This window comes from Cetorhinus maximus, chromosome 12 (genome assembly GCF_964194155.1).
Source record: "Cetorhinus maximus chromosome 12, sCetMax3.hap1.1, whole genome shotgun sequence".
Lineage (NCBI taxonomy): Eukaryota > Metazoa > Chordata > Chondrichthyes > Lamniformes > Cetorhinidae > Cetorhinus > Cetorhinus maximus.
In genome coordinates, this window is record NC_135890.1 from 4681323 (window position 1) to 4698804 (window position 17482).

Sequence of the window (17482 nt, forward strand, 5' to 3'; positions counted from 1 at the left end):
TGGTGGAGCTTAACAAAATTTAAGGTGGTACTAATCTAAAATGCTCTTGTAATCTGTAGGGTTGTTGGACTGCTCGAATCATATTGGTTATCTGATCAGTTGGACGGGCCTGGTGATGTAGTGAATCAACAAGGCTAAGTTGCAGAGCAGAGATACAAGTGATATTAGAGCGCAGAGCAGGAATAGCATTGTGCATGTCAAGTTGACAGAGATTGGACAGTGTTTAACAACCAGGTAAATCCGGTACATTTATATTGGCCCAGAATTTGTGATGAGAATATCAGTGAGGCTATCAACGCTCACTGTTATAATGGAGGAATCTGATGGCAATTTCTAGAGTCTGTACATATGCAGCTGAATGTGGAATTGATGTCAGGAAAAAGAGTGTGTACTGTTACAGTCCTCCAGTCACCAATAGACTTGGCATTGAAAGCAATGCAATGATATGAACTTACATCACCTGCTGTATTTGTCCACTATTTTTTTATTCATTCATGGAATGTGGGCTTCACTGGCTGGGCCAGCATTTATTGCCCATCCCTAGTTGCCCTTGAGAAGGTGGTGGTGAGCTGCCTTCTTGAACCGCTGCAGTCCATGTGGTGTAGGTAAACCCACAGTGCTGTTAGGAAGGGAGTTCCAGGATTTTGACCCAGTGACAGTGAAGGAACGGTGATATATTTCCAAGTCATTTTGCTGAGTGACTTGGAGGGGAACTTGCAGGCGGTGGTTCCCATCTATCTGCTGCCCTTGTCCTTCTAGATGGTAGTGGTTGTGGGTTTGGAATGTGCTGTTGGAGGAGCCTTGGTGAATTCCTGCAGTGCATCTTGCAGATGGTACACACTGCTGCTACTGTGCGTCGGTGGTGGAGGGAGTGAATGTTTGTGGATGTGGTGCCAATCAAGCGGCTGCTTTGTCCTGGACGGTGTCAAGCTTCTTGAGTGTTGTGGGAGCTGCACTCATCCAGGCAAGTGAGGAGTATTCTATTACACTCCTGACTTGTGCCTTGTAGATGGTGGACAGGCTTTGGGGAGTCAGGAGGTCAGTTCCTCATTGCAGGATTTCTAGCCTCTGACCTGCTCTTGTAGCCACAGAATTTATATGGCTAGTCCAGTTCAATTTCTGGTCAATGTGGCTTAAAAAGTTAGGACTGGTGCATTCAGGAGTAAATGAATTTTTAACAGCATGAAGAGTGATAATTACTCTTGATCAACTTCTCTGGCCCTGAAAAATTAATCTTACAAGTGTGGAGACTCAACCCCTCAGAAGAATATCAACATTGGATTTTTTTTAAAAATTTAAACCTTTTCTATCTGTGTCTTTTATATTTCTCCCTCAAACCTGTCTGTCTTTCCTAATTTTTATTTTGCTTTCTGTAAATTATTTAAATCTAATCTATATTTCCTGCTTTATACCTCTTGGTTTGGAGTCTCCATGTTGCAACATCAACAACAATTTGAATTTATATAGTGCCTTTAACATGGTAAAATGTCCCAAAATGCTTCACTGGAGCTTTATCAAAAAAATTGACACCGAGCCACATAGGGAAATATTAGGGTGGATAACCAAACCTTGGTCAGAGAGGTAGATTTTAAGGAGTGTCTTTAAGGAAGAAAGAGAGGTGGGGGGGTGGGAATTTCAGAGCTTGTGGCCTTGGAAGCTCAAGGCTTGGCCACTAATCGTGAAGTGATTAAAATCAGGGATACTCAACAGGCCAGGATTAGAGGAGCACAGAGATTATTACCTTTGAGGTCCTACTTCTTAATTTAGTGCGTAGTTCCTCATACTCTGTATGCAGAATCCCTTCCATAGTTCTGCCTATGTCATTGGTACCTACATGGACCACGACAACTTGACCCTTCCCCTCCCACTGCAAGTTCCTCTCCAGCCCTGAACTGATGTCCCAAAGCCTGGCACCAGGCAGGTAACACAGACATCTGGACTCTCACTGTTTGCTGCAGACAACTGTGTCAATCTCCTTCACTCTACTGTCCCCTACCAATACTACATTCCTTTTTGTTCCCCCCGCTTGAATGTCTTCCTGTATGTGGTCAGTTTGCTCATCCCCCTGCAGCCCCCACTCTCATCCAAACAAGCTGAGAGAAACTTATATCTATTGGACAAATGCAAAGACTGAGGCTCCTGCAGTCCTGCCCTCTGAGTCCCCTTAGCTGCCTCACTTGCAGTCACACCCTCCTGTCTCTGACCACTGACCAAATCAGAAGACCCTATCTGAAGTGGTGTGACTGCCTCCTGGTATAGTGCATTCAGGTAACTTTCCCCCTCCCTGATGTGTCGCAGTGTCTGCAGCTCAGCCTCCAGCTCAATGACTCTGAGCCAAAGTTCCTCGAGCCGCAAACACTTACTGCAGATGTGTTTGCCCTGGATCACACTGGCATCCAGGAGCTCCCACATGCTGCAGCCTTGATACATCACCTGTCCCACCATCCTTGATGCGTTTTAATTAATTACTTAATTTGATTATTCACTTATTTATTTTCCTTTAATTTTACCACCAGTTTGTATACTATTTTAAACCTTAGGACTGGAATAGACCTTAACCACTTACCAGATGCTCACCAAACAGCCAGCTCCTTTCTCAGTAGTACGGTAAGAACCAATTACTACAGTGTGAAAAAGGTAGAAAAAGCAAAAGGAAAGGAACACCTCCTTCCCTTCCTCACCGAACTCCCCCAGTCACCAAACTTTGAGGTCAGTTCCAAAGCTGCATTTGTTGGCCCAAGCTGCACTGAAGAACCCTGCATTTATAGAAACTGAACTGGAGCTAGAGAAACCGCATTCAACCAGTTAGCTGATTACCTACTCAGCTCTCTCAGAGAGTGTGTTTGCCCTGCTTAAAGCTGAAAGGACGAAATAAACTTCGTCTACTTACACACTACTTTCCAGATACTGCTAATTACAGACAAGACTAGATTTTTTAAGAACAAGATTAACACTTTAAACTCCAGCACTCACCAATCTCCTGGGTGTGCACTCAGTTCCAAAGCTGTATTCGTAAACTTACCTCCATGGTATTTCAGGAGCTGTTGCAATTGCGCCTCCACATTGCAAATCAATCCAAAATGTCAGCACTGAACCTCACCTTAATACTTCTGTCAGGCCACAAGGGTTGCACTAAGTATTCATGACGTTAACGATACCTTGATGTTAGAAACATTAAACCAGCTCTATGGGTTTAATGGAATTGAAACATGTCGCTGATCTGGTGACAGCATATGGAGAACACAAAGGAGTGGATTTCTGTCCTCATTAGCATAACTAAGATGGCATTCTTTATATTAAAAAGTACAATGGATAATTGTACATTTGCCATTGGCTTATATAAAATCCCCTTAAACATTCTACCTCAGACTCGATGAAACGTGGATTGTGAACAATTCCCACGTTACTCGAACTTGGAATGGAACTGCGAACAGTAGTGGGAAAAGGATCCCACAAGTTTGGGCTTTTAAAAAATTTGTTCATGCGACATGGGCACCCCGGCAAGACCAGCATTTGTTACCCATCCTTAATTGACCTTTGAGAGCAGCTAAGAGTCAAGGATCTGGAGTTGCATGTTAGCCAGACTGGGTAAGAATGCCAGATTCCCTTCCCTAAAGGACATCAGTGAACCAGACGGATTTTTATGACAATCGATGGAAGTTTCATGAGGCAGACTCCTGTTGAGGAGTCGAGGTGTCGCTTGCCGGCTGAAGAGCCAGCGAGAGACCCATGTTGCCTCTTCTTGGGAAGGCCCACCACACCACAAGCCAGTCAGGCATAGACAAGGCCACCGGCAGGCCTTCCCCTGGAATCAAGACCCTAGGGGCACAAGCCTCGCCGATCAAGAGCCACGGGCCATTCAGAGGCTGGCAAGTCTTGTGCTCAGCAGCACCACCGGGGAGGCTGTGGCTGCTGCCAGAAGGACAGGCATTGGAGTCCCAGGATTGCAGAGCGACCCTGGACCACAGGCAAGTAACATGGTGGGGGGTAGGGGGAGGGAGGGTGGTAGTTTAGCTGCTGTGCACACTACATGGCAACATGCCCACCTGCAGCTGGATTAATACCAGCAGGGACAGGATGAGGCCCTTAAGTGGTCATTCATTGGGCACATAAGGGCCTTAATTGGCAGCAGGCGGCAAGGTGGGCCTTCTTGCCCAGAACTTAACTCTGGCAGATAACTGGAAGGCCACAGGGGTCAGGTATGTCACCATCCCACCCAATTAAATGCCCTTCTTACCTCCGGGGCCACCAGAGAGAGCAGAATATTCCACCCATGGTCACCATTACTGAAACTAGCTTTCAATTCCAAATTTTTAAAAATTAATTGAATTAATATCCCACCAGCAGTTGTGGTGAGATTTAAACCCGTGTACCCAGGACGTTAGCCTGGGCCGCTGGATTACCAGTCTTGTGACATTACCGCTGCACCACAGGCGCTGCTCTCTTTGGGTTGAGGGAGAATAAATTAAAAGAAAACTGACTGGAAAAATTAATAAAAACTGGCTCAACGGTCTTAAAAAGGATTTAATGTTCTTCTTCAGCTCATTAGAGATTGAATATTCTACAGATTGTTCAATATTTTATACCAAGTCATCACGACAGCCTGTGGATAGTCCATGTAAACATTTACATAATCAGTCTAGGCTTACAGTAGCCAGCATTTGTAAAACTGCTATGAATATGTCTGGATTTTTCAGCATCCAGCAATTTACTGTTTTCAGGGATGATTTCCCTTTTTCTGTCCTAAATTATGGCCCACCCCTTTAATTAGTCAAGTGGTCTGCCTACCCTGAGGAGCCTCCATTAGGATCTGTAGCAGGGAGACCTCGAGTGATTGTCGAAAGTCTTTGTCTTTAAGAGTTCATCTGGTGTGGCAAGTGTGTTCAATAAAGCTTAACGTGTCTCCAGTGAGTGCGGATGATCCGTGGGGAATTCCGCTTCATGGTCCATTTTGGAAGGAAGACGAGATGACGAATTTGATCAGGTGAAAGGGTCACTGATGAACCTAGTTCTTATTTGAGTAGGATAAAGGTAAATGTACACAGCGGTGCTCAGTTTCGGTGATTAACCCTTCTGCATTTCAAAGTTTTGATGGTGCCTGTCTGTGGAAAGATTCCACAACGTGCACCATGTTTGAGAAAAGGAAATGGCCAATGCTGCAGTATGTGGCACATCAGACTGTTTATATGTTTTCTATTGCAAGGTGTTAAATGTGGAATATCAGCCATATCGAGCTGATTATATGGCTAGAGAACAGAGGGTTAATGAGCAGCAGCTTTAAGTATGTGGAGGTGTTTGTTCCATTCAAAGCTGCTTCGCTGTCAGGTGCTTGATAACTGCTCTCTGCATTGCTCCTGAATGGCTGGGTTGCCTGCACTTTGCTTCCAGCTCCCTGCTATCTCCAGAATCTTCTCTCAAACCAGCTGCTTCAAGGTTGAGTTAAGAGATGTAGTCACTGTTCTTTTTTTTATATCTAATTAAGCTTTTCTCTCCCCCCCCAATACCCCCACCCACCCCTCCCACCACCAACCACCCCACCCCACCCTGTGCTGCTCTTGCTGTTGCTCGTCTATTTCTCCAGCTCGGCTGTTCGCAGGCAGTATTTAAGCATTGTTCTCTGGCATGTCCCTTCTTTTGTTTCCTGTTGCTGATTGTAGGTGCATTGGATGTTCTTCCAAGGGAAGCAAAGAACCCAGAAACTTGTTAATGTGAGGGGGTTTACACTTGAATCAGCTGGGAGGAGAGGACCATGGCCGTGCAGCTTGTCCCTGAACCTGCTTTCAGTTTACTTACGGTAAGCGGATTCTGCTGAAGTGACAGATACTCTGCACTGCTGTGATTTCACCAGCCTTTTCAACCATTTGTCTTTTTTCTGCTCAGCAATGTTTCAGGTTTGCCATGTACGGTGCAATAGTAGATGCTTCATTTTGATTCCCGATCTAGTCGTGCAACGGGGGTATGAAATTTTATGGCTTTTAAGATATAAATACATAAGCAGAGGCTCTGCATTGATCAGAGTTTTCCAACCAGGGAAGATGTCATCATCTCTCAGGGGAGTGAACAGTTATGCATCCCTGACAGACTGGGCTCATTAGGCATGCTCAGCGCGCTGTGTAAAATATATGCTGTGTAACAAGAATATTCTTAGCATTTACAGCTGAAGCTGCTGAAATTCTCTAGCCACCGACCCATGCGGTACAAAAGGTTCTGTTTAATTTTTTTTGGACAGTAGAAAATTTCTACCATTATGCTTTTCACTGCGTGTGTGTGTGTGTGTGGAAGGTTTTGAAAGAAGCAACATGATATTGAGTGATATTAGGGCTTAAAAGAGACATGTGGACAACACTGTGTGTATCATTACTTACACTGGTGACTAATGAATTATCCCTTTGTTTTGTCAGAAGAACCCATTCTCAATTGTCTCACTGATGAAGGGCTTTTGAACGAAAAAAAGTCTGACGTTCTGTTTACTGCGAGGAACAAAGCAATTATTTAGGCCTGTGTTGGCAGGGCCCAGAATAGGATATCCACATGATATCATACAATATATCTTAATGTGTTGACTTGAATGTCTACTTCAATGCAGCTGACATTAAAAGCGCGATAAATTATACTCTATGCAACATGATATTTGATATGTTCTTGCAAGAAAGCCGACAGACACTCGTTTTGCTTATCATTCTATCCTGATGTCATCTAAGTGGAAATAAAGGACTTGGGACTTGCAGAATCAGTTTGGTGCAAATTCTCATCTTAACAGCTGACAAGTGTTGAACACGGCCAGATGTGTGTGGGGGAGGTTGTTATGTCAGATCACTGTAGAGGTTAGGAATGGAGATAAACTACTCTTACACAAAGTGCCTGGAGATGCCACCCTAGAACCCCATAGCACCAACTGGTGGGATGGGACCAATCGCTTTGTACACTGTTAAAGCCTTTAAGACAACAGTTGGACCAATAAAAAAGAGCCCAGTCTTTTTAATAAGTGCCTCATTATTGTCATACCTCTCACTGTAATGCCCAGAACTGGGCATTACAGTGAGAGGTATGACAATAATGAGGCACTTATTAAATTGCCATCTGTTCCTGCCCACAACAGCTGCAGAGCCGACAAGACTGTACCGATTTGTCATTTGATTTTTACAGACATCACAAAGTTCACCAGCAGGAATCTGTGACTGTTGTAGGTGTCTCGAATGTTTACAATTCCCTCCCATAAGCTCAAGAAACAAGTCAACAGTTCATAGCTCTTCAGATAATTTGGGTGACAAGAGATCAGTGCAGGCTTCATGGTGGATTGGTAAACGAGGTTGAAAAACCACAATTAAATTCAAATGTTTTCCTCCTATTTGACTTTTCCCCCTTCGCTTCCACTTTCAGCACCAACGGTGGGGGTTGTGCAAGGCTGATCCACTGGGGGATGCGCTCTGAGTTACAGAGATATTCCTGCTACTGTCTCCTTCCCTATTCTCCCCCTTCATATCACAATTCAAATGAATGTATGACAGTTATTTTTTAGCCATTGCTACTTTCTAAATCTTCCTGCCCTCCTCTGTTACTTTTTCTGTTTCACTCTGGGGTTAATTGTAAACCCCTCCCCTGTCCAGCAGTTATGTTGGGAAGAGGAGGGGGTTTAGGACTGTGGGAGAGTTGATGGGGTTTGCTTCACATTCCAGTCCTTCACCATCATTAGTTACCTGATTTTGGGTATTGGAAGGTGAGGATGGGGTTTCATTTAAAAGGGAAGGGACTTAGGTCAACAGGGTACGTGCTGGCGAATTCGAACATTAACACCCACACTCAGTGATAAACTCACACATGCAAACACACATAAACACCTGTTCAGACACACATATAACCTTACACTTGCAAACTGGCAAACCTGTTTATGTTCACACACTCATCTAGATTGGGAGGTTTAATTTCCATATGTCTTTGTCTGTGTGTGTACATACATACATATATATATATATATATGCCACCAGACTAGTAATTCAGTGGCCCAGGCTAAAGCTCTTGGGAGCGGGGTTTAAATTCTACCACAGCAGCTGGTGGAAATTAAACTCAGTTAATAAATCTGGAATTAAAAAGCTAGCCTCAATAATAGTGACCATGAAACCATTGACGATAGTTGTAAAAACACATCTGGCTCACTAAGGCCCTTTAGGGAAGGAAATCTGCCGTCCTTACCTGGTCTGGCCTGCATGTGACTCCAGACCCACAGAGATGGGGTTGACTATTAAATGTCCTCTGAAATGGCCTAGCAAGCCACTCAGTTGAATCAAATCGCTACAAACTACAAAAAGGAATGAGACCAGACAGACCACCCAGCATCGAACTAGGCACCGAAAGTGACAATGGCACACCGAGCCCTGTTGACCCTGCAAAGACCTCCATACTAACATCTTGGGGTTTGTGTCAAAATTGGGAGAGGTGTCTCACGGTCTTAACAAGCCACAGCCTGAGATAGTCATACTCAATGAATTGTACCTTACAGATAATGTCCCAGACATCACTGTTTGCAGATGATACAAAGATAGGTGGAGGGACAGGTAGTATTGAGGGGGCGGGGAGGCTGCAGAAGGATTTAGACAGGTTAGGAGAATGGGCATAGAAGTGGCAGATGGAATACAACATGTGCAAGTGTGAGGTCATGCACTTTGGTAGGAAAAATAGAGGCATAGACTATTTTCTAAATGGGGAGAGAATTCAGAAATCTGGAGTGCAAAGGGACTTGGGAGTCTAGCCCAGGATTCTCTTAAGGTTAACTTGCAGGTTGAGTCGGTCGTTAGGAAGGCAAATGCAATGTTAGCATTTATTTCGAGAGGACTAGAATATAAAAGCAGGGATGTGCTGGTGAGGCTTTATAAGGCTCTGGTCAGACCACATTTAGAATATTGTGAGCAATTTTGGGCCCCGTATCTCCGGAAGGATGTTCTGGCCCTGGAGAGTGTCAAGATGAGGTTCACGAGAACGACCCCAGGAATGAATGGCATAACATATGAGGAACGTTTGAGGACTCTGAGTCTATACTCGATGGAGTTTAGAAGGATGAGGGAGGATCTGATTGAAACTTACAGAATACTGAAAGGCCTGGATAGAGTGGACGTGGGGAAGATGTTTCCATTAGTAGGAGAAACTAGGACCCGAGGGCACAGCCTCAGAGTAAAGGGAAGACCTTTTAGAACAGAGATGAGGAGAAACTTCTTTAGCCAGAGAGTGGTGAATCTATGGAATTCATTGCCACAGAAGGCTGTGGAGGCCAGGTCATTGAGTGTATTTAAGACCGAGATAGATAGGTTCTTGATTGGTAAGGGGATCAAAGGTTACGGGGAGAAGGCAGGAGAATGGGATTGAGAAACTTATCAGCAATGATTGAATGGCGGAGCAGACTCAATGGGCTGAATGGCCTAATTTCTGCTCCTATGTCTTATGGTCTCAGTAGACGTGGGACCACTGTGGTATACAGTCAGAAGGGAGTTGCCATGGGAGTCCTTGACTCTGGACCTCATGAAATCTTACAGCATCAGATTAAATATGGACAAGGAAACCTCCTGCTGGTTACCACATAGAGCCCCCCCACTCCCCACCAGCTGATGAATCAGTGCTCTTCCATGCTAAACACCACTGAGAGAAAGCACTGAGGGTGGCAAGGGCACAGAATGTACTCTGGGTTGGGGACTTCAATGTCCATCATCAAGAGTGGTTCGGTAGCCCCACTGCTGACCGAGCTGGCCAAGTCCTAAATGACATAGCTGCTAGACTGGGTCTGCAGCAGGTGGTGAGGGAACCAACAACAGGGATAAAAGCTACTTGACCTCATCCTCACCAACCTGCCTGCCGCAGATGCATCTGTCCATGGCAGTGTTGGTAGGAGAGGCCATCGCACAGTCCTTGTGGAAACGAAGTCCCATCTTCACATTGAGGATACCCTCCATTATGTTGTGTGGCACCACCACCATGCTAAATGGGATAGATTTCGAACAGATCTAGCAACTCAAACCTGGGCATCCATGAGGCATTGTGGGCCATCAGCAGCAGCAAAATTGTACTCGAACACAATCTGTAACCTCATGGCCCGGCATATCCCCCACTCCACCATTCTCATCAAGCTGGGGTTGAACCCGGGTTCAATGAAGAGTGCAGGAGGACATGCCAGGAGCAACACCAGGCATACCTAAAAATGAGGTGTCAACCTGGTGAAGCTATAACACAGGACTACTTGTGTGCCAAACAGCATAAGCAGCAAGTGATAGACAGAGCTATGCAATTCCACAACCAACGGATCATATCTAAGCTCTGCAGTCCTGCCACATCCAGTCGTGAATGGTGGTGGACAATGTCCGTAATGATGGAGGAACCCAGCACATCAGTGCAAAAGATAAGGCTGAAATACTTACGACAATCTTCAGCCAGAAGTGCCGAGTGGATGATCCATCTCAGCCTCCTCCGGAGGTCCCCAGCATCACAGATGCCAGTCTTCATCCAAGTCGATTCACTCCATATGATATCAAGAAATGGCTGAAGGCACTGGACACTGCAAAGGCTAAGGGCCTTGACAACATTCCAGCAATAGTACTAAAGACTTGTGTTCCAGAACTAGCTACACCCCTAGCCAAGCTGTTCCATTACAGCTACAACACTGGCATCCAATAATGTGGAAAATTGCCCAGGTATGTCCTGTCCACAAAAAGCAGGACAAATCCAACCTGGCCAATTACCACCCCATCAGTCTACTCTTGATCATCAGAAAAGTGATGGAAAGTGTCATCATCAGTGCTATCAAGCGGCACTTACTCAGCAATAACCTGCTCACTGATGCCCAGTGGGGATGTTCACTGATGATTGCTCAAAGTTCAGCACCATTCACGACTCCTCAGATACTGAAGCAGTCCATGTCCAAATGCAGCAAGACCTGGACAATATCCAGGCTTGGGCTGACAAGTGGCAAGTAACATTCACGCCACACAAGTGTCAGGCAATGACCATCTCCAGCAAGAGAGAATCCAACCAACTTCCCTTGACTTCAGGCATATTACCAATGCTGAATCCCCCACTATCAACATCTTTGACCTGAATCTGAACCAGGCCAGCCATATAAATACTGTGGCTACAACAGCAGGTCAGAGGCTGGGAATTCTGCAGAGAGTAACTCACCTCCTGACTCCCCAAAGTCTGCCCACTATCTACAAGAAACAAGTCAGGAGTGTGATAGATTGTTGTCCACTTGCCTGGATGAGTGCAGCTCCAACAACGATCAAGAGGCTCGACACCATTCAGGACAAAGCAGCCCGCTTGATTGACACACCCTCTACCACCGACGCACAGTTGCAGCAGTGTGTACCATGTACAAGGTGCACTGCAGCAGCTCACCCAAGGCTTCTTCGAAGCACCTTCCAAACCTGCGATCTCTACCACCTAGAAGGACAAGGGCAGTGGATGCATGGGAACTCCACCAGCTGGAAGTTCCCTCCAAGCCACTCACCATCCTGTTCTGGAACTATATTGGTCGTTCCTCCACTGTCGCTGGGTCAAAATCCTGGAACTCCATCCCTAACAGTGCTGTGGGTGTGCCTACACCACATGGACTGTAGCGGCTCAAGAAAGCGTCTCACCACCACCTTCTCAGGAGCAGTTAGGGATGGGCAATAAAAATGCTGACCTAGCCAGCGAAGCCCATGTCCTGTGAATGAATAAGAAAAAAATTAGCCCTTACCTTGGTGACCTCAAGCTCTTTTGGCATTGAAAACAGCAGGGAAAGGTGGCAATTCAAGGTGGGCTTGATGTGTTGGGTGGAGATGAGTAGAATAGATCACACGGACAGGCAAAAGACAGAAAGGAATTGATTTATATTTTTGATGATCTCGTTTCAGAGAAACTATCTGTACAGTGAAATATTCTGAAATGCTTCAATTCTTGTGATGGACAGAGAGGATGGAAGATGAAAACAGGAGATGGAATCGCCCAAATGCACTCTTGAGCCCGTTCTGACGTTTGATAAGCGCACACTGTTTTCTTCAACTTTTCCACCTTCTTATCCTAACCCTTATCCCCTGATTCCCTCACTGTCCAACATCTATCGACCTCTGTCTTGAATTTACTCCATGACTGAGCACCCATATCCCTCTGGGATAGAGAATTCCAAAGATTCACACCCCTCTTAGTGAAGAAATTTCTCCTCATCTCAGTCCTAAATGGCTGACACCTTATCTTGAAGGTATAACCCTTGTTCTAGACTCTCCAGCCAGCTGAAGCTGCCTCTCTGCATCTATCCTGTCAAGTCCTCTCAGAATCTAAAATGTGTCAGTGAGATCATCTCTCAGTCTAATAAACTCAAGGAACTATAGGCCAATTCTGCTCGGACTATCTTCATTGGACAACCCTCTCACCCCAGGAATCAATCTCATGAACCTTTGTTGCACCTCTCTAATGTGCAGGGTTACAGGGATAAGGCAGGGGATTAGGTTGAATGCTCTTTCAGAAACCCACTGCAGACTCAATGGGCTGAATGGCCTCCTTCTGCACTGTAAAGATTCTGTGATTCTGTTTCCTTAGATATAGAGACCAAAACTGTTGATGGGGCCTGCTTGACGTGGAGCTAAATTTATGGGTGGCTGAGAGGTGAGGTTGAACAGGATAGGACAGAGTCTGGCTTGGATGTGGAGGCTGAGTGGAACCTACGGTGAGCAGTTATACTTGAATGAGAGGGAAGATTAAGACTGGTCAAAGCAGTCCACATTCTGCATGGGAAGAGCAAAAATGTAAACGAGGAAGAATACAGGAAAAATCCATTACAAATAAGAGATGGAAAATTAAAATTGTATTCTTGTGGTCTGGTTGGTTAGGTGTAACATTGATTAGTGTGAACCAGTGAGATGTGCTTGGTCTAAAAAAGACAAGTAGTCATCATTCACCAATTAGCATTAGAGACTTCCTACAATATTATAGCCACCCAGTCATAAATCGTTGAATAAAATAGATGGATAATGTATTTTAAAAAGCTTACATTATCTTTATATGTATAAAGAAGAGCATAGGCAATGCAGAAATCAGCACATATTACTCTGTTATCTTGTGTGCACCTGACCAATGCTGGTGAGTTTCAGTGTCATGTGATTATTGATAAAATTACGTTTGGGATTTTGTGTGCAATTTCAGACAAAAGTATGGCAAATGGATTTCAAAGTAAGCTAATGTGGAGTCATCTATCTTGGGCCTAAAATGGATCAAACAGGGGACTTTCTAAATGGTGAATAGTTGGAAACAGTGGAAGCCCAAAGAGACTTGGGAGGGTCCTGGTACAAAGATAATTAAATGTCATGAACAGGTACAGAAAACAACCCAAAAGGCTAATAAAATGTTGGCCTTTATATCTAAAGGACTGAAATACAGGTGGGTAGAGGTCATACTTCAACTATACAGAACCCTGGTTAGACCAGACCTGGAGTACTTGTGAGCAGTTCTGGACCCTACAACTTAGGAAGGGTATATTGGCCTGGGAGGGAGTGTGGCGTAGATTTACCAGAATGATACCGGGACCTCCAAGAACAGGCGGAATTACACAAACTAGGGTTGCAATCCCTTGTATTTGGAGTGTTAAGGGATGACTTGATTGAAGTTTTCAACATATGAAAGGGAACACACATTGGGTAAATACTGATAAAAAGCAAAATACTGCGGATGCTGGAAATCTGAAACAAAAACAGAAAATGCTGGAAAAACTCAGCAGGTCCGGCAGCATCTGTGGAGAGAGAAACAGAGTTAACGTTTCGAGTCCGTATAACCCTTCTTCAGATGAATCTATTTCCACTGGTTGGGGAGTCTAGGACCAAGGGACAAAGGGCGGAATTTCACGGCCCTGTCGTGACAGGAGTGGGGGCCGGAAAACGCAGTGAGCTGTTCAAAAGTCCGTTGACCTCAGCGGGATCCAGCTGGTGGGAGGGGCTGTAAATTTCCACCCATTGTCCAAAAATCAGAGCCAGACTCTTCAGGAATGAGAATAGAAACACATCATCACACAAAGGATGTAACTTACTTCTGCAAATGCAAGTTGATGCTAGACCAATTGTTAATCCTAAAACAGAGATTGATCGATAGATTTCTGTTCACCCAAGGTATTGAGGCGTACAGGAGAAAGGTGGGAAAATGGGATTAGGCCCCGGATCAGCCCGTGATCTGTTTGGATGGCGAAACAAGCTTGGGAGGCTGAATGGTCTCATCCTGTTCCTGTTTTCCTACATCCTGTTTGCAGGTTTATTGATATACCTGGTTTGGTTTAGCGAACTTTGATGAAAGGTGATCTTGTGACGCGATGCTTTAAGGTACAAAGGTGATTCGGAAAAGTGAAATTCAGAATTAGAGGGAGAATGTTGCTGAGATATGGTCACCCTGCTTTAAATAATAAAATGAAGGATATATTGTGGATGTAAACATCCTCCAGAGAGAGTTTGAAAATCCAAGAAAATTCAGATTTTCTCCTGCCTCTTTTAAAAAAAATCAGTTCAATAAGCTATGACATTGAATAACCCTAATATTGCGGTAATAAAATCTTTCTTGCCAGGATCAATCCCATTGCAATATTAATTTAAGTAAACATAAGAGAACAATTTTGAGGAATTGCTCCGTCTTTCCTCTCTGTATTTGGTCTTCATTTTTACTGTTTTATCTTTGTTAACTCCTTGATATCTACCCTGTTCCACCTACACTCTTGTCTTCAATTATCAACACTTTTCCTTCGTTTCTTTAGGTACAACCATCAGCGTTACATCATAAAAAGAATTGGTCACTCGCAAGCCTGTTTTTTCCAGCCAATCAAAGACCACGCAGTCTAAAGATTAAAATTTCACCTGTGGCCAGGCTTACTTTTGCTCCATAATAAAAACAGAAAGTGCTGGAAAAACTCAGCAGGTCAGGCAGCACCTGTGGCGAGGAACAGAGTTAACGGCCTGGATTTTCATCCCTGAGGCAGGTACCAGGAGTCGGGAACATTCCCGGCTTGGCCCGCCTGCCTCAGGAGAAAATGCCCGCAGGGAGGGGATTTCTATTTGATGGGGAGGGGGTGGGGGTGGGGGTGGGCTGGTGTCAGGCCAGCTAACCTGGGAGAACGTTCAGAGGTATCCACAGGGGCTGCTGGGTGCAGAGGCGGACTGTTTAAAAGGCCTGCCTCGGTGCTGTGGGACATTGTCCCTGTTAAAATAAGAACAGAGAGGCGCTCCAACCTTCACACCCTGCTCACCCCCCCCACACATTCCCCAAAAGCACAAAAGAGCACATATCTCCCTGAGGCTAAGTGCAGCCTCAGGGAGATCGCTGACACTTTTAAAAACATTAAAAATAGAAAAAAAAAAATCCTTAAGATGTCCCCCTCATGTGACCGTGTCACATGATGGGACATGTTCATAAATTACACTAAAACTTTATTAAACTGTTTAAAACCCTGCATGAAACCTCATCCCACCGGTGGATGAGGTTTCATGTTTTCTCTATTTGCCACCGGGGCTCCTGGCCGATCCGCCAACTTTAAGGTTGGACGGGCAGGTCCTTTAATTGGTTAAATGACCCTGTCAATGGCCCCAATTGGCCATTGACAGGTCGGCGGGCTCACAGCTGATTTTGCTGCGCCCCCGCCTTACTGAAAATTTAAATGGGGCGGGATGATGTCGGGAGGAACCCCTGATGTGATCCCGCGTCATTTTATGCGTCGGTGAGCGGGCCCCGCCCCCTGCTCGCTAATGGCAAAACTCAGCCCCTTTTGTTTGCAGAGAACGGGTCCCTATGAATGTATGTTGCTTCCAGCGAGTGTAAATGAGACACATTATGAGCTCGACTGATCAGCTTAAGTTGGTTGTTAGTGTAGCTATTAGCGCACTCAGGATTGTCCAGCGAGTGCTGCCCAATTGCGGAATCACATCTGATAGTAGACATTTTGTTTCGGGTTTTGCAAGCGCGAGCTGGTTGAATACAGTCTGTGTTACGAACAGTCTGTGGCCTTCGATCAGCCAATCACGGGAATGTATTACCTGCGTACCTGGCATCACACCAGCATTGAAATTCATACACAACGTTGCTCAGTTGTGTGGTAAGCAGAACATCTTTTTGAACTGACGGCAGTGTCCTGTTAGTGGAAAATACCACTCGTGACTATACTTGGAACAGGATGTAGGTTTATAAGAACGTATGAAATAGGAGCAGGAGTAGGCTTTTCAGCCCCCTCAAGCCTGCTCCTTCATTCACTGAGATCATGGCTGATCTGATCCTGGCCTCACACCCACTTTCCTGCCCATTTCCTTAGCCCTTGACGCCCCCTCCCCCCCCTTGTTCAAGAATCTGCCTCTCTCAGCCTTGAATGTATTCAATGATGCAGCCTCCACTCCTGCCTGGGATAGAGAATTCCAAAGATTAACGACCCTCTGGGAAAATAAATCCCACCTCATCTCCACCTTAAATGGGTGACCTTTTATTCCGAAACTCTGCCCCCTAGTTCTAGATTCCCCACCAGGGGAAACATCCTCTCGACATAAGGATAGATACAGAAGGAAATGACTAATTGTCAAGTGTGTGGAACATGATGGTTCTTGACCCTCTGGACCCGGGGAAATGTGATGCCAGAGAATGCGTCTGATTGAAATGTATATTGTGGGACAATGGTTTTATGGGCATTCTGGATTTTTCTTGACCAACCCTTGAGTGGGGACAGGAGGAAGCTTTGTTGAACCTTTTCTTAATTGGCCTGAGTACAACCAACAGTCGAACAGGATTAATTTTGCAGCCTGAAGAGCCTTTCCTCATTTCCTGCTTTCTTTTTAAGAGAAGTGGCTATTACAGTTGGTCATTGTGCTCATAAAGAATTGCAGATCACCTTGCACAGAGCCTGGATAGATCCGATCTGATTAATAGGTATGTAGCGAACACAAGATGGGCCATTTTTTGCTCTCTTCAGGACGAAATAGTATCATGAAAGCATAAAAAATAGGAACAGGAGGAGGCCATGGGGCCCTTGGAGCCTGTTCAGCCATTCAACAAGCTCCTGGCTGATCTTCTACCCTAACTCTGCCTTCCTGCACTAACTTCCTACCTTTTAATTCCCTTAGTACCCAAAAAACCAAACAACCTTGGTCTTGTATAGACTCAATGACTGAGCATCCACAGCTCTCTGGGATAGAGAATTCCATAAAGGTTCCCAATGTCTATGGTAATGGATAGAACTATAGATAAACCTTTTTTGTTGCAAAATTGCTAAATATATATTTGATTTCTTCCCCTGCAGAAGCACCTGCTTCTTTAATGCAGGGAATGTGCTCTGATTGCTAACCAGTAGCTTCAATTGGTTTTCCATCATTGCATATAAACATTAAGATTGAGGTCAAATAAGACATTTAATGTTTGCTGACAGCTGCCATGAGCAGTGACTCTTCATTTGCACCACTATCTCGTGACATATTGGCAGCTGGTCAGTGCTCGGACAGTGCCATTGAGGTGCAGC